Raw genomic sequence first — 14,466 nt, 5'->3', positions numbered from 1 at the left:
TGCATAGTAGCATTGTTATGATGCAGGGCCCAGTGATATTTCAACATATCTCCCCAAAGAATCTTTGCTGCAAAAGGAAGATAGAACCCCATCAGTTATGCCATTTATTCCACAGGAATCACAACAGCATTGTGGACATCTCCCTTCAAATGTAAGCACAACCTCTTGTACAACTATAGTCTCATGAAGACCTGAAATTAATGAGGAGTTATTCTTTCAGGCTGTTTCTATTGATCTCTCAATCCTTTTCTGCAAAATTGCTTAGAAAGATATATCCAATGAATGTCTCAAATTTGATTGAGTAGGTCAATTGGATTACTTATGAGTAAATTTATAAGTGATATAAATTTACTCAGAAGTAGTCCAATTGGCCTAAATGAGACTTGTTGCATCTGGGTGATTTGCAAACTTTTATATGCACAAAATCTGGAATATGCAGCTGATCAGATGTGAAATATTCCAGCCCTATTTTGTGCTAAGTTCCTCCACTGGCACAAGAGAGGCTGGCATACACTTTCTGTCTGGTTCCATTTGGGACATGCTCCTTCTGCTTCCCCATCCTCTTGTCCAGAGGAATAAATCATATTTCAAGAGTGGAAGTTATATCGAGCTCAACTTTCTAAATTCTACTTTTCCTTGTTTCCCTCTTCTAAACCTCTTTGCCCGAATACACTTGTAGAGTTTATTTTTAATTTAAAGGATATGGAGCCACCTATATGTTACCATGGATATCCAAACATATGGTGAATGTCAACATATATGTCGACATATATTTGTGAATGCTGACAATCACTGGCATATTTTGTGAATCTAAAAATACAGATATGCCAATGAATTGCCAGCTTTCACATGTGAAAGTCATCATTCGCCAGGTTTTGGATATTCTTGTTAACATATATCAATAAATAAATTATCTTTTGGTTTATGGTATGATAACAGGGTTGCCACATTCACTCATGCTCCAAAATGCTAAGATAATTATGTGAGTTAGCTGCAGCCTTAACCCATGTGTTAGGTAATAAAGGTAACGTGTGCCTTTGAGTTGATGGCAACTTCTGGCAACCACAGAGCCCTGTGGTTTTTCTTTGGTAGAAAAACCCAAAGAAAGGAGAGGTTTACCATTGCCACCTCCCATGCAGTATGAGATGATGCCTTTCAGCATCTTCCTATATAGCTGCTGCCCGATATAGATGTTTCCCATAGTCTGGAAAACATACCAGCAGGGATTTGAACCAGCAACTTCTGGCTTGGTAGTCAAGCCATTTCCCTGCTGCGCCATTAGGTGGCTTGTGTTAGGTAATACATGGTACAATATCCCATATTGGTAGTATAGCAAGATAGGAGGAAAAACTACCCAGGTTTTCCTCCTACCTTGCTTCCACACAATCACTTCTACCCAGGTTTTCCTCTTACCTTGCTTCCACACAACCAAAAGTTGGGAGCACACACAGCTCCCAAACCTGTGTAGAACACAGTTTTTGATTGTGTGGATGACCTCATAGTCTTCATGTGTTCAATTGTACCAGTATCACTACCATTCTGTGGTAACCTATGTCATCAGGAGAATTCTTTTTGTGCTCCTGAAGGAAATATTTCCACAGAAACGTGTTGGACATAAAAATATTTTATCTTCCTAATAAACACCACACCATTTTAAAAATCTTGTTGGAGCTCACCTCCTCCTTTTCGTCTTCAGAGACTGCATATAACCACCTCTTCACATAGTTGTTTTTGCTATACAATAAAGTTTTAATCAGCCACCGAGTGATTCGTAATAGTAGTAGTAGTAGTAGTAGTAATAGTGGCTGTAGTAGTAACAGTAGTAGTTCCCAACTGCCCATCCCTAGTTCCTTGTACAGTTCCCTTGAATCAGAATTTATCTCCTTTAATCTTGTCTTTAGTTCTTGTGTCCTGTTGGAAGTTTCTGAAGCAAAAGCATTTTGCTTGAAGATTAGTACCACATTTTTAATAATAGCTTTAAATAAATAAATAAATAAATAAATAAATAAATAAATAATCAATATTGATAGCCCTTTAGCATAAAGGGAATCAAATATGGGTGGTTTGAGTTTTGATATGGTTATTATAGATCCACTGGTACAGACAGTAAGCACACATCCCACTTCTATCTAGTTCTGTCCAATTTACTTGATGTCAGAAGGGGAAAATACAGCTGCTGGTGTGGATGTGCAAACTCACACACAAGGTGCCCTGGATGGGAACTGAGAGTTAAGAATGGGGATACATAGATTATTGTGAAATGAATGTACATCCCTTGGAAAGCAAAGGAAAGCATCTGCATTTGGATGCACATCTGGATAAGCATTCAATTGAAAGCAAAAGACAGCACCCACATTTGGATATTTATTCCAGGTCACATCCGATTTATGTCTACTGTTCGTAAAAGCAAAGATTTCCAAGATACTCTGCAGAATTTCTGTGGCTACCCAAGGCCATAGGTTGGAAAATTAGAAAGCAGTCTTCACAAATCTTTATAATCAAGGAGCTTGGATATGTTACATCTTCTAGACCAGAAGATGTATGCTCCATCTTCTACATCTTGTAGGCCATCACATTCTAGACCAGGCCTGCATAAATTGTGACCCACCAAGTAGAGCACATCTTAGCCATAGTTTTTTAACTCATGTGCCCTCTTTTTTGCCATCCTAGGCAAGCATCAAATCAGAAGGTTATTCAACTGCAGGTTATGCAGATGTGTTCTAGTAACTGGCCTTGATGATGCAGCTCTGGAGGTCTCAAATTTTCAACATGTAAGAGTGTAGAGTGATCACAGTAGTTGATTTAGCATTTTGATAGCTGATTCCATCTTGCCTGAGAGGGCTCTCATCATTTTGCCTTGTCAGATAGGTGCCTCTGTTTGTTCTTTTAAAAAATAAGTGTTAAAATTATTGCAATTTCCCACCCACTCTTCAGTTTCCAAACTCTTCTTTATTTGGGGTATGCATGGAACCGGTTTTGGTGGTTCGGTTCAAATTTGAACTGAATTTGAATCAAACTGCTGGTTTGCAAGCTGGTTCAGTTGAGCCAGCCAGAGATCTGGATCATTTGGTCGAACTGGGTTGAACTGGTTTCACCTGGATCAACCTGGTTCATGGGGCTCTGCTTGTAAAGGGGAATCCAATGAGAATTCCCCTTTACTAACAAAAAATCCAACCTTTAAAAGGGTTCTAAGGGCAGCCAGGGAAGGCAGTGAGGAGGCACCCTACCAGCTTCATGGTAGTGGCTCCTCTAAACACCACCAGTGCTCTCCCCCAGCAGCGTGGGCCAGTACCAGCTTAGTTCCAGCCTCCACGCATGTGTGGAGGTTGGAAGCTGGCTGCTGCCGGCCTGCACTGCTGGTGGGGAGCACGAGCATCAGCAAGGTTTAAAGGAGGTGCCACTGCCACTGCCACAGCTGGGTTTAGAGGAGCTATCACAGTGCTGCCACCAGCAATAAGCTGCCATCTCACTGCCCCTACCTGGCCACCCTTAGAACCCTTTTAAAGGCAGGATTCCTCTTTGCTTGGAAAGGGGAATCCTCACCCGGTTCCCCTTTGCAAGCAGAGCCCCTCAAAATAGGTAAACCAGCCTGTATTGGACCAGGACCAGTCTAGGTCAAACTTGGACCAGCTGCCTTTTTTTTTAGGCTGGCCTGGTTTGAGTTGGAACCAGTTACCCGGACCGGTTCGCATCAAACCTGGTTCGTTTTGAATCCATTCGGCACACCCCTATTCTTTATGCATTTTTCCCCTTATATCTTTCCTCTCCCCCCCCCCCCCCATACTGAGTTATAGGATGGATTCCAGATCTTTTTGCCTGCTTTCCAATTTGGAGAAAGACGTGTTTTCATGACAACTCATTGTTATGACTCTTTCCTGGGAACTGTTTATGACGTCTATCAACATGCTCAATATGCCAACTAATGACTGTTTTTAGGGTAATTCACAGGCTGTTGTATTTTGGCCTATGTTTATTTAATTCAATTAGGAATCTACAGTAGCAAAGAAGATTAATGCAATTCAGCTACAGCAGGGGCATCAAACATATGGCCCATGGAGCTCAATTGTCCCGTCCCCCCCGCTCCCCTCCATTATCATATGAGGCTCAGTGCTAGCCCTTCTACACCATCCTGTGCCTTGCTGCCGCCTCCTCCTTCCTCTGCTACCACTTCCTGCCTGTCACTTCACCGCTGGGTCTTGCCACAGTGAGTGGATGGAGAGATTATTTCTCTAGTGTGAGAGAGAGACAAAGCACCCCATCTGCCCTCTTGCTGCAGCAGTCAAATGAGGGCAGATGGGCTGCCTCATCTTCTGTTCATCACTGCAAGACCCAGCTATGGAATGATGGTGGCAGCAGTGGAGGCAACAAGGCAGGGGGTGGCACAGAGGGGCCAGCACCAGGCCCCTGTGTGATAATGGAGGGGGATGAAGGTAGTGTGGGGTGGGGTGGCAGGGCAGTAGGGGACCTCCTGGAGCTGCATTTGCTTCAGATCTGGCCTGCTGCCCAGTTATTTATTTATTTATTTATTTATTTTTACATTTCTATACCGCCTTTCGTTAAAAAGAAAACCCCAAGGCGGTTTACAAAAATTAAAACATACAATAAAAGCAGTAAAAACATCAAGCAATAAAAACATCAAGCTAAAAACATATAAACAAGCATAAAAACACGACAACAGATAACAGATAAAAACACAGAGAAGCCGCAGTAAAAACGATCATGTAAAAGGCTGGGTAAAAAGCCAAGTCTTTAAAAGCTTTCTAAAAGCCGTGATGGAGTCTGAGGAACGAATGGCCACCGGGAGAGCATTCCAGAGTCTAGGGGCAGCAACAGAGAAGGCCCTGTCCCGAGTGCACGACAGACGGGCCTCCCTCATTGTCGGCACCCGGAACAGGGCCCCCTCAGATGTCCTTGTCAAGCGGGCAGCAACCCTTGGGAGCAGGCGGTCCCTCAGATGCCCCGGGCCCAAACCGTTAAGGGCTTAAAAGGTCAAAACCAGCACCTTGAATTGGACCCGGAAACAAACCGGCAGCCAGTGCAGCTCTTTCAAAATGGGGGTGATATGTTCCCAACGGGCAGCTCCAGATAACACCCTCGCTGCCGCGTTTTGCACTAGCTGCAGTTTCCAGATATTCTTCAAGGGCAGCCCCACGTTGAGCGCGTTACAGTAATCCAGCCGCGACGTGACTAAGGCGTGGGTAACCGTGAGCTTGACACCCCTAAACTACAGTTACCATAAAGTGCCAGTGGCCTCTTGAACTAGGGACTCTGGCAGTGGGATGCAGGCAGCTTCCTCTTTCTACCACCATAGTAGCTTAGCAGAGGAGGGAGTGGCTAGGCTGTTTTCTGCTGCACCATAGCAGCACCGCTGTGGACAGCGAAAGAATGGTGTTGGGGGTACTGCCTCAGCAGAGATCTGGTGCCAAGAGCCCTTAAAGGTCTACCCCCGCTGGTGCCGAAGCGACGAATTGGCCCCCGGAGCTGAAACGTTTTGGAGGCCTTCATAATGGCCTCCGAAACGTTTCGGGCAGAAGCCTAGTTATTGCACTGGAGGGGTGGATTATAAATATTTGGGATAAATAATACAAGGAGGTTGTTCTACTATTGCGAAGTCACCAAAGCAGGGCATTCTGCTTGCTGCATTTCAGGCTCCTTGCTCAGGCCACTGACTTTGGGGACCACGAGGTGAAAAACGTACTATGCAGGTCAAGATTTAGTAGTGCTCAGTCAACCACAGCCCGGTTGCAACAGTATTATTCTCCCTGGTATGTAAGTTTCATATCTGCGGCAAAGTGTTCTGTTTTGGTTTTGTTTTCATTTTTACATGAGGGAACATTCCAGCGTGTGATGCACTATGGACAATACCTGAAGGGGTATAATTTCAAAAGAGATGCACCTTGTGATGTTTTCTGAATCTGTAGCTTGACTTTTAAAAGGATCATTGCTACCTACGGCATCTCAAAAAGCAAGAGGCTTATCTTCTCAGTATGGCAGAATATGCTGTGGGTAGGAAGCATCTTAGCAAAGGAGAATCCCTTTGAAGTCATGACAGTCTTTTTGAAGTGTCAGCACAATGGATCATTTCCATAAGTCTAATAAACGTAGCTTGTCCCATAGAGGGAGAAAATTACATTTTAAACTCTGATCTGAGTGGTCAAATAGAGATGCTACGATTACTTGCTTATGTGATCTGGTCTAACACAGGTTCACAGCTTGGGAGTGCTCCTGGACCCAGATCTCACCCTGGTGCCTCAGGCTGAGGCTGTGGCCATGAGCACTTTTTACCAGCTGCAATTGATTCGACAACTCCACCCATTCCTTGAGGAGAATGACCCTGAAAACAGTGGCACACCTGAAAACAGTGGTGCACCAGCTAGTAACTTCCAGGTTTTTGGACTACTGTAATGCACTCTATGTAGGGCTGCCTTTGTACATAATTCAGAAATTTCAGTTAGTTCAAAATGTGGCAGCCAAATTGGGCTCTGGGGTATCCCGGAGAGACCATATTATGCTTGTTCTTTAACTGTTGCAGTGGCTGCTGAAATGTTTCTGGGCAAAGTACAAAGTGCTGGTTATCATCTTTAAAGCCCTGATTGGCTTAGGTCCGGGTTACCTGAGAGACCACCTTTCTCTACAAGATCCCCACCACTCATTAAGATCATCAGCAGGGGTCTGTCTTTGGGTGCCTTCTTCGGGTTCATCTGGGGGCAACCCAGGATTGAGCCTTCTCAGTAATCACCCTGGGTCGTGGAATGCACTCCCTGTTGAAATAAGAGGATTTTCTTTCTTGGAGGCCATCGGAAGAGCCTTAAAGACCCATCTTTTTAGACTGGCTTTTAATAATATATAGTTTTAATTTTAATCTGGTTTAAATACTTTTTATTTTATTTTAATTGGGGTTTTTATTTCAATGTAAATGCCCTGAGCCACTTTAGGAAGGGTGGTATATAAAATGAATCAATAAATAAATCAATTAATTAATTATTAATAAATACTTAGATTTATCATCCTACACAAGAAACAGGAAGAAATAAAAGAATATCAGGCAGATGATTATGTTGACAAAGATGACTGATCTAATGAAGATGCTTTTAAAAATAAAAAGGGTTGTTTATTGGGAAATTAGCCAGTGATAATTAAGACAGCTTTGCAAGCCTGCACAGGCTACCGTGCTATAGAGCAAATCTGCACAAGAACTGGGTTATAGAGACCAACTGTTCACAGATAGTTAATATTATTCATTTATGGACTTCTTGACAGAGGAGGGAGAAAATAATCTTCTCTCTTCCTGTTTACAAAAGCTTCCCTGACTTGTGGTCTATAAGCAGCTCTTACTTAATCATGCAGTCCTGGCTATGCAATCCTGAGTTATGAGTAGAAGCCATACTCTGAATTTTATAGAACATTAAGTTAGGCTTGAACGCAGAAAGAGATCAAGCTTCTGCTGTAGCTCAGGTGGACAGCAACAAATGGGAAAAATTAAATTTTGTCTGACTTTAAAACCTAAAGGATTCTTTAAAGATATTATCTCTTATTTCTCCCATTCCTGTTTTGCCTCTTTTGTTCTTGTTACCCTTGCCTCTCTGAATTGTTCAAGACAGGGGGGCTATTCACATGATTGAAGAAAATCAGGCTAGCCTCTGCTAGCCCGATTTTCTTCAGTCATAAGAACCACTGGGCTCACAGCTGAGCCCGGTGGTTCTTGAGTGGCTAACCCGCTCCTGTAGCCCGCCCCTTAGCCTGGGTTTGCAGAGCGAGCGCTCTGCAAACCCAGGCTATCTGCTCGTGAGTAGCTCCCCAACCGGGAGGTGAAAAGCTGCCTCCCGGCTCCGGAGGTCTCCCCAGTATGCCCTGTGTGTGGACTCCAAGTTCCCCAGCCCCCACCGGCTCTGTCTTGGAGCCGGCAATCGTGTGGGTGGCCAATCCGGCCACCCAGGGCTCCCTTCCCGCTCACAGCCCCAAACCAGGTCTCACAGATCGTGAGACCCGGTCCAAGCAGTTTTCCATGGGGTGTGTGTTTTTAAGTGTTTGTTAGGCTCTACACACAATCATCCAAACCTGGGTTATCTGCTGCTAACCCAGGTTTGCATGCACATGAACCAGGGCAAAACAACCCACAAGAACAAGCTAACCCTGGGCCTTCACTCAGGTTAGTGCAGAGTAGGGGCCCCAGTACCTAGGTGTGTGGATCGTGTGTCCACTTTCCCCTCCATCCTGAAAGCCAGCCACTATGTTTTTAAGAGAGCGCTGCTGCTGGAGAGACTCTGCTCTGTGAATGTACTGCTCTGAACTGGCCACTCTATGATCACTTGCTTGAAATGGCTTGAGTGGGACTAGCCCTTCCCCCATCACCCTCAGAGTGTGGCTGTTGACATCACGGCTTTTTCCTTCTCCTGGCCATGCAGTGCATTGTGGGAAGGTTCCGCCAATTATTGAAGGACTTCCTAGCTCCAAGCTCATCGCTGTGGCGCTCATCTATGAGCAAGGGTTGCAGAGCCCAACTGAGGCTCTGCTTGTCTCTTCAAGATGAGGTATGGACTCTTCCAAGCCCAAAACCACCCCCTTCTGACAGTGTGAAAGTGCCCACTAAGAAATAAGGGGTTGTCTATATCCACTCAGTGAAATGTGATTCTGTGAACCTATACAAAACTATCCTTAAACTAAGTCAGACCATTAGTCACTACTGCCTACTCTGGCAGGTCGCAGCTCTCAAAGGTTTCAAGCTGTGGGCTCTCCCACCGTCTGTTACTTGATAATCTTTAAACTGGGATTCCAGGGCCTGAACCTGGGACAATATGCTATCCAAACATGTGCTCTGTCACTAAGCTATGGCATAGGTGGGTCTGTGGGGACAGGTGTTGAGAGCACCTAGACTGCCCTGCCTTTTGTGTACAGAACTGAGATACAGAACCCTTTGTTTCTCTAGGAAGCTGCTTTATACCATTGGCTCATCTAACTCAGCATTGCCTCGACTGACTGGCAGTGGTTCTCCATGGTTTCTTTCCCAGCCCTGCTTGAAGATGCCAGGGATTGAACCTGACCCCTCCTGTGTGTAAAGCAAACACCCTACCACTGAGCTATGACTCCATTCCCAAAGGTGACATACATGGGTCTCCCATCCAGGCATTGACTACACCAAGACCTGCTTAGCTTTAACAAGGTGGCTGTATTGTGTGCCCTTAGACCATACTCAGAGACCATGTTGGACTATGCTTAATATTCACCAGTTTTGATTTTTCAGGTTGAATGTCATATTTCTGGCAATGTAGACCCCCCCCCGGCCAAAAAAACGTAGACTGTGCTATATACAAGGTTTTCTTAACCCTGGGCCCCCAGATGTTGTTGGACTACAACTACCATCATCCTCAGCCACAAAGGCCATGTCTGGGGATGATGGGAGTTTTAGTCCAACAACATCTGGGGGCCCAAGGTAAAGAAACCCTGCTATATACACTTTAAGTCACCTAATGGTGCAGCAGGGAAATAACTTGCCTAGCAAGCAAGTGGTTGTTAGTTTGTATCACCGATGGTATGTTTCCCAGACTATGGGAAACACCTATATCGGGTAGCAGTGATATAGGAAGATGTTGAAAGGCATCATCCCATACTGCATGGGAGATGGCAATGGTGACCCCCTCCTGTATTCTTCCTAAGACAACCACAGGGCTCTGTGGTCGCCAAGAGTCGACACTACTTGTACCTTTTAAAACATTAAAATTTACTCTTTAAAAATTCAGCATGAGTGTCCCCGCCCCCTCCTCTGGGTGCTGCTACTACTTCCACTCTGTTCCCCCCACTCCATGGTCTTGCTTATTTCTCTTTCCTCATTTAGTCACTTTGGTGATCTCTTGCTCTAATCAGGTGTCACATAGTAAACAAGATGATGTCATAATGCTGTGTCTGACCTGACACCATCAGATGTCTGTCCAAACACCTGGTGACATTGCTGCAGGCAAAAGAGAATGACTGAGACTGAAACAAATGTTAAGAAAAGCTGGGTAGCTGCCAAAAAGGAGAAGCATTTTGTGAAAATGCTGAAGGCATTCACAAAAAGATGGTGAGTAGTTCTATAATCATGTCATTATTATATGACATAATAGTATTTGGAGATGAGGGAGGTAAAGAACCCCACAGGATTTTAATCTCATGAGAGAATCAAGTACATTTAGTCTTTGTTTTCTTCAGTCATGATTTTAGAACAGATAATCCCAGATAGTTTTTTAAAGAGTAAAACAATGCTCATTTAGTGCCCTTATCTTCTTGCAATCTTTTGTTGCCAAAGATGCTTGCCAAGATAACATAATTATCTTAGCATTCTTACTCGTTAAACGTCTTCTTCTTCTTTTTGTGGGAAGAGATTAACATACAGAAACACTTTAAGCATTTAAGCAGTGGATAAAATGCACTGTTGAATGCATGTTGGTTCTGCAATTCAGCTTTATATAAAAGCTGTATAGTGTGCTTTATTAACCTTCTCAATTCCAACTTATAGACAATAAACTAAAAGTCTGTGACACAGTAACTTGCTTGGTTTTCCTTCTGTTCCTTGGCTTCATAAATACTAACATGACACTTCAACTTCCTTTTTGGCCTAATCCATCATCACTTAAGGTTTCGCATCAGGTATGACATCTGATTTGCCTTAGTTAATCAACAGACCTTTTTGTTACATAGACCACCATGCATAGCACATCAGGCAAGAGACACTCTATATCACTGGAAAAAAGCATGTTCTCTGAGCTTAATCATGGATTTTAATTGCCAGCCTTAATTTGAAAATAATTGTTCACAGCAATTAAGTAAATGCCCCAATTTCATTAACAGACTTCCTAATTAGAACCTACAACATAAAACCGCCAATGTTTGCTTCATTAGCTTTGATTTACTGTGTCTAATACCTTTTTTAAAACCCAAAAAGCCCCCCAAACCCACCCTAACCTATTAGTTTTATCATGCACTAGTGCAGATAATAATTGGTACTAGATGTGTTATGTGTCCTGGAGAAGTTTTGAATTTTACAAGTTGTTCCTTGTAGCCTATAAGTCCAGAAGGTAGAGAATGATGCATTTATTGTGATTTAACAATTGGGGCATTTGGTTTAAATGTAAGAGCAGAACTATATGTTACAAAGAACACAAGGCTGCTACCAAAAGTGGCATTCTCATGTAGAGTTCTCATCTTCTCCTCGGTAATGTCTAGCTCAGCTTCCTATTGATTGTATTTGGGAGGCTGGGCTGTCTGAACATTCACCTGTTCAGACTAAGGTTGCTGTAATCATGAGTGGTGAGGGCAGGGGGAAGGTGACTGATGCACCAGGATGGGACCTCTGGACCCACTTGGGATGCTCTGCACATGTAAGTCTGGATAGAGCTCCTGAGTGTCCTGCCGTCACAACAATGTGTATTCTTCAGCCTCCGACCATGGCGATTGCCATGATGTAGAGCAGGGCTGCTCAGCTTCGGCCGTCCTGCAGATGTTGGTCTACAATTCCCATAATCCTTGGCTATTGGCCACTGTGGCTGGAGATTATGGGAGTTGTAGTCCAAGAACAGCTGGGGGGCCTAAGTTCAACAGGCCTGATGTACAGAAATGAGGAAAGGACATTAGGCCATGGGCTAATTTGAGCTGCATGTAATGGAGAGGAAGGATGGGAACATGACAAGGGGCTGCCATTCTTGGCAAGTCAAAGTAGATGTTATAAAGGGAGAGATGGGAACTCATGGAGTTGCTATTTTCTACTGCAGCCCCATAACGTAGGCCAAATTCAGACATAATAGGAAACCGGAGGTCTTTTCACCTCCAGTTTCCATAGCCTCACGTCCAAATGCTGGAGTTAAGGGAGAAAGGGGACCTGTGGTTTCCCTCCCCAAACTCAACTTGGAACCTTCGGTCAAAGTGGAGTTTCACTGCCTTTAACTCCAGTTTTGTGGTGCCAGCATTACATCCAAACACTGGTGTTGTAGTTTTGGCCCCATGGAACTGGAGTTGAGGAAGGAAGCTCCTCCCTCCCTCCGGCCCGATTGGCTGTGTGGCTCTGTCAAGAAGGAAGTCTGCACAGCCAGCTCCCCCACCTTTCTGCTGTCTCGCTGACTGTAGAGAGGCAGCTCTTGCCAACTTCTGAATTCAGATGGGAGAGTGGGGGGTGGAGATTCGGCCATAGTATGTGTTGTCCTAAAGAAACTTTTCTTCTTGTTTTGTTTTACAGAATGGAATTTGTCCCTGATGTGTGGTAAAACACATATAATTCAAGAAACTGGAGGGAGGAGAGAGCGTACAATCTCTCTAGTGTTTATGGGTAACTAATCAAATGTAACAGAGTCTCAGATTAATTGGAACTGATGTCCTAGTCATAATCAGTTGATGACATACATTGCCCTTAGCCACAATATGCCCCCAAAGTAATGACTTTATGACTTCAGAGAGAGAGGACAATTTCATTCGCTGTCAGAGCTGTATAACAGTTCTGCTGCAAGAAAGTACAAAATTTCAGTTGTGACTTATGATCAAAGGGTTGTAGTCTCTCAGTGATAATGGCACAGTTGCTGAAAAGCCTCACAGTACTATGAGCAGTCAGATAATTACTAGGAAAGATGACAGTAAAACCACAGAATTGTTACTTGGCATTTTCTCTTTTTCCCCATTAAAAAAGGCATTTTGTTGCCTCTTAGAACAACTGATAAAAATGTACTTTTTGGATGGATGCAGTTAAATTCACACTTCCAGCCACTTGAAGCCCAGCTCTTACACCATCGGCCAGGTATACAGGGCTTTCTGATAATAACTGATCCATATTTGTCTGAAAAGGGAAGCTCTGTATCTCCCCTGCTTCTGAATTATGTCCTTGATTGAGAGCATACAAATGGAACCTCCAGATGCCTGACTACGCTTTTTACCTTAAACCCCCCAACATGAAAAGGCAGGAGTCAGCCATTCATATATGGAGGCCGTGCACATAACCTCACTGAGGAGGGCAGGTGGGCTGTGGAGGAGCTTGCCTACCTTCCCCTACAGGTAAGCAGCTGCTGTCCTCCCCCCGCCACACCACGTGCCTACACGAGTGGCGGTGCAGTGGAGGAAGATGCTTGAAGTCCTAGGACTTCCCTGCTCCCACATCCCAGGGCGCCCTGCTTGTTAGAGCAGCCACCGCACTTGGCACGACTGCTCCCCCCATCGACTTGCTGCTGGAAATGGTGATGGGCGGGAGTTGCATAACCCAGTTGTTTAATCCAGCAGTGGTCACCCAGATGATTGCCAGTCGTGGTTAAGTGAACCATAGTTTCACTTAACCTTGGCTAAACACCAGGTTGAAAACTTGGGCTTGGCGCAAAGGCAGCGCCGAGATCGATCCCCGCACTCAGCATGTGCAGCCTAGCCCAGGCTGGGCTGCCCTAGTCTGGGTTAGGCTGCCCTTGTGAATGCCTTTATGATCTGCTACTGCCTCTAGGTGCCATTCAAAGTGCCTTAGGTCCCCGTCTGTTAGTGCCCAAGTGGTGTGGGAGCTACTGCAGCAAAGCTCTCTCTGGCACCATAGAGGCAAGATCAGCAGCCTTGGAGTGCATGAGAGGAATTCACTCCAGGGCTTCTTCCCACACCAGCAGCACCCTCCTAAAACTGAGGCAATGTTGGTGGCATGGGAAGAAGTTACCTTGTGCTGTCCTGCAGTTTTGTCTGTGACTTTATGTGACTTTTTATATTACATCGAGAAGAGGTTACGCTGGAGTAGTTTATTGACCGCTTGGGTAATACTAGAAACTGTCCCTAGAGTCAGCTGAGGTCAGATGTGGTGACATTACCTAGTAAGCAGGAAACATGATATTGTGCCTTCACAGGGCTAAGTCCCATCTCTGAAAGCCATAAGGAATTTTCACATGTCAGGCTTTGAGCCTCTCTTGTGCTGTTGATGTTAGCATCTGATCCTTGCCTCGTTTTTCAAGCAGAAGAGAAAGCGGAGGCGGAAAAGCATTTGCCATGCGGAAGAGCATTTGTGGTCAATGCAGTTTTTTCCATTTACATTACAAACCTGATTGAAGCAAAAGCTACTTTAAGCTTCATATCTGAAAATGCTTGTGGCATCTATTTAAAAGAGTTCTGAGAGGAGATTTTGCAATATAACTCTAGGGTGTTTTTTTTTTTCAATTGCTGAACTACCCTTATAATTCAGCGCTCGCTCTCTTTCTCGCTCGCTCTCTCTCTCTCTCTCTCTCACACACACACACACACACACACACACACACACACACACTCTTTATGACCTAAGATGAATCTGAGATTACTGCCATGTTGTGGATTCACACAATCATACTAATAGTCAGGCCACTAATTTGTTTAAACTAAATGTCTTTTCTCTAGTTTCAGGTTTTTAACAAATTGTTAAACAATTGAGCAAATATTGTGTGACTTTTTTTGATTTTACTACAATCATGTAATACAAAGAGGAAAAAAGTAAGTGGAACATACAGTTCATGA

General features: G+C 44.2%; 1 long non-coding RNA gene across 1 annotated transcript; it reads left to right on the top strand.

Moving 5' to 3' along the window:
- The first annotated feature begins 34 nt into the window (after positions 1-34).
- Positions 35-12,728, top strand: LOC128322076 (uncharacterized). Its single transcript, XR_008305507.1, has 3 exons — positions 35-151; positions 9,862-10,057; positions 12,206-12,728. It is a non-coding gene; the product is annotated as an uncharacterized LOC128322076 (long non-coding RNA).
- The last annotated feature ends 1,738 nt before the right edge of the window (positions 12,729-14,466 follow it).

The sequence above is a fragment of the Hemicordylus capensis genome, chromosome 4, assembly GCF_027244095.1.
Source record: "Hemicordylus capensis ecotype Gifberg chromosome 4, rHemCap1.1.pri, whole genome shotgun sequence".
Taxonomy (NCBI): Eukaryota; Metazoa; Chordata; class Lepidosauria; order Squamata; family Cordylidae; genus Hemicordylus; species Hemicordylus capensis.
Note: the sequence above shows the minus strand (reverse complement) of the source record. Positions and strands in the feature narration are given on the sequence as shown.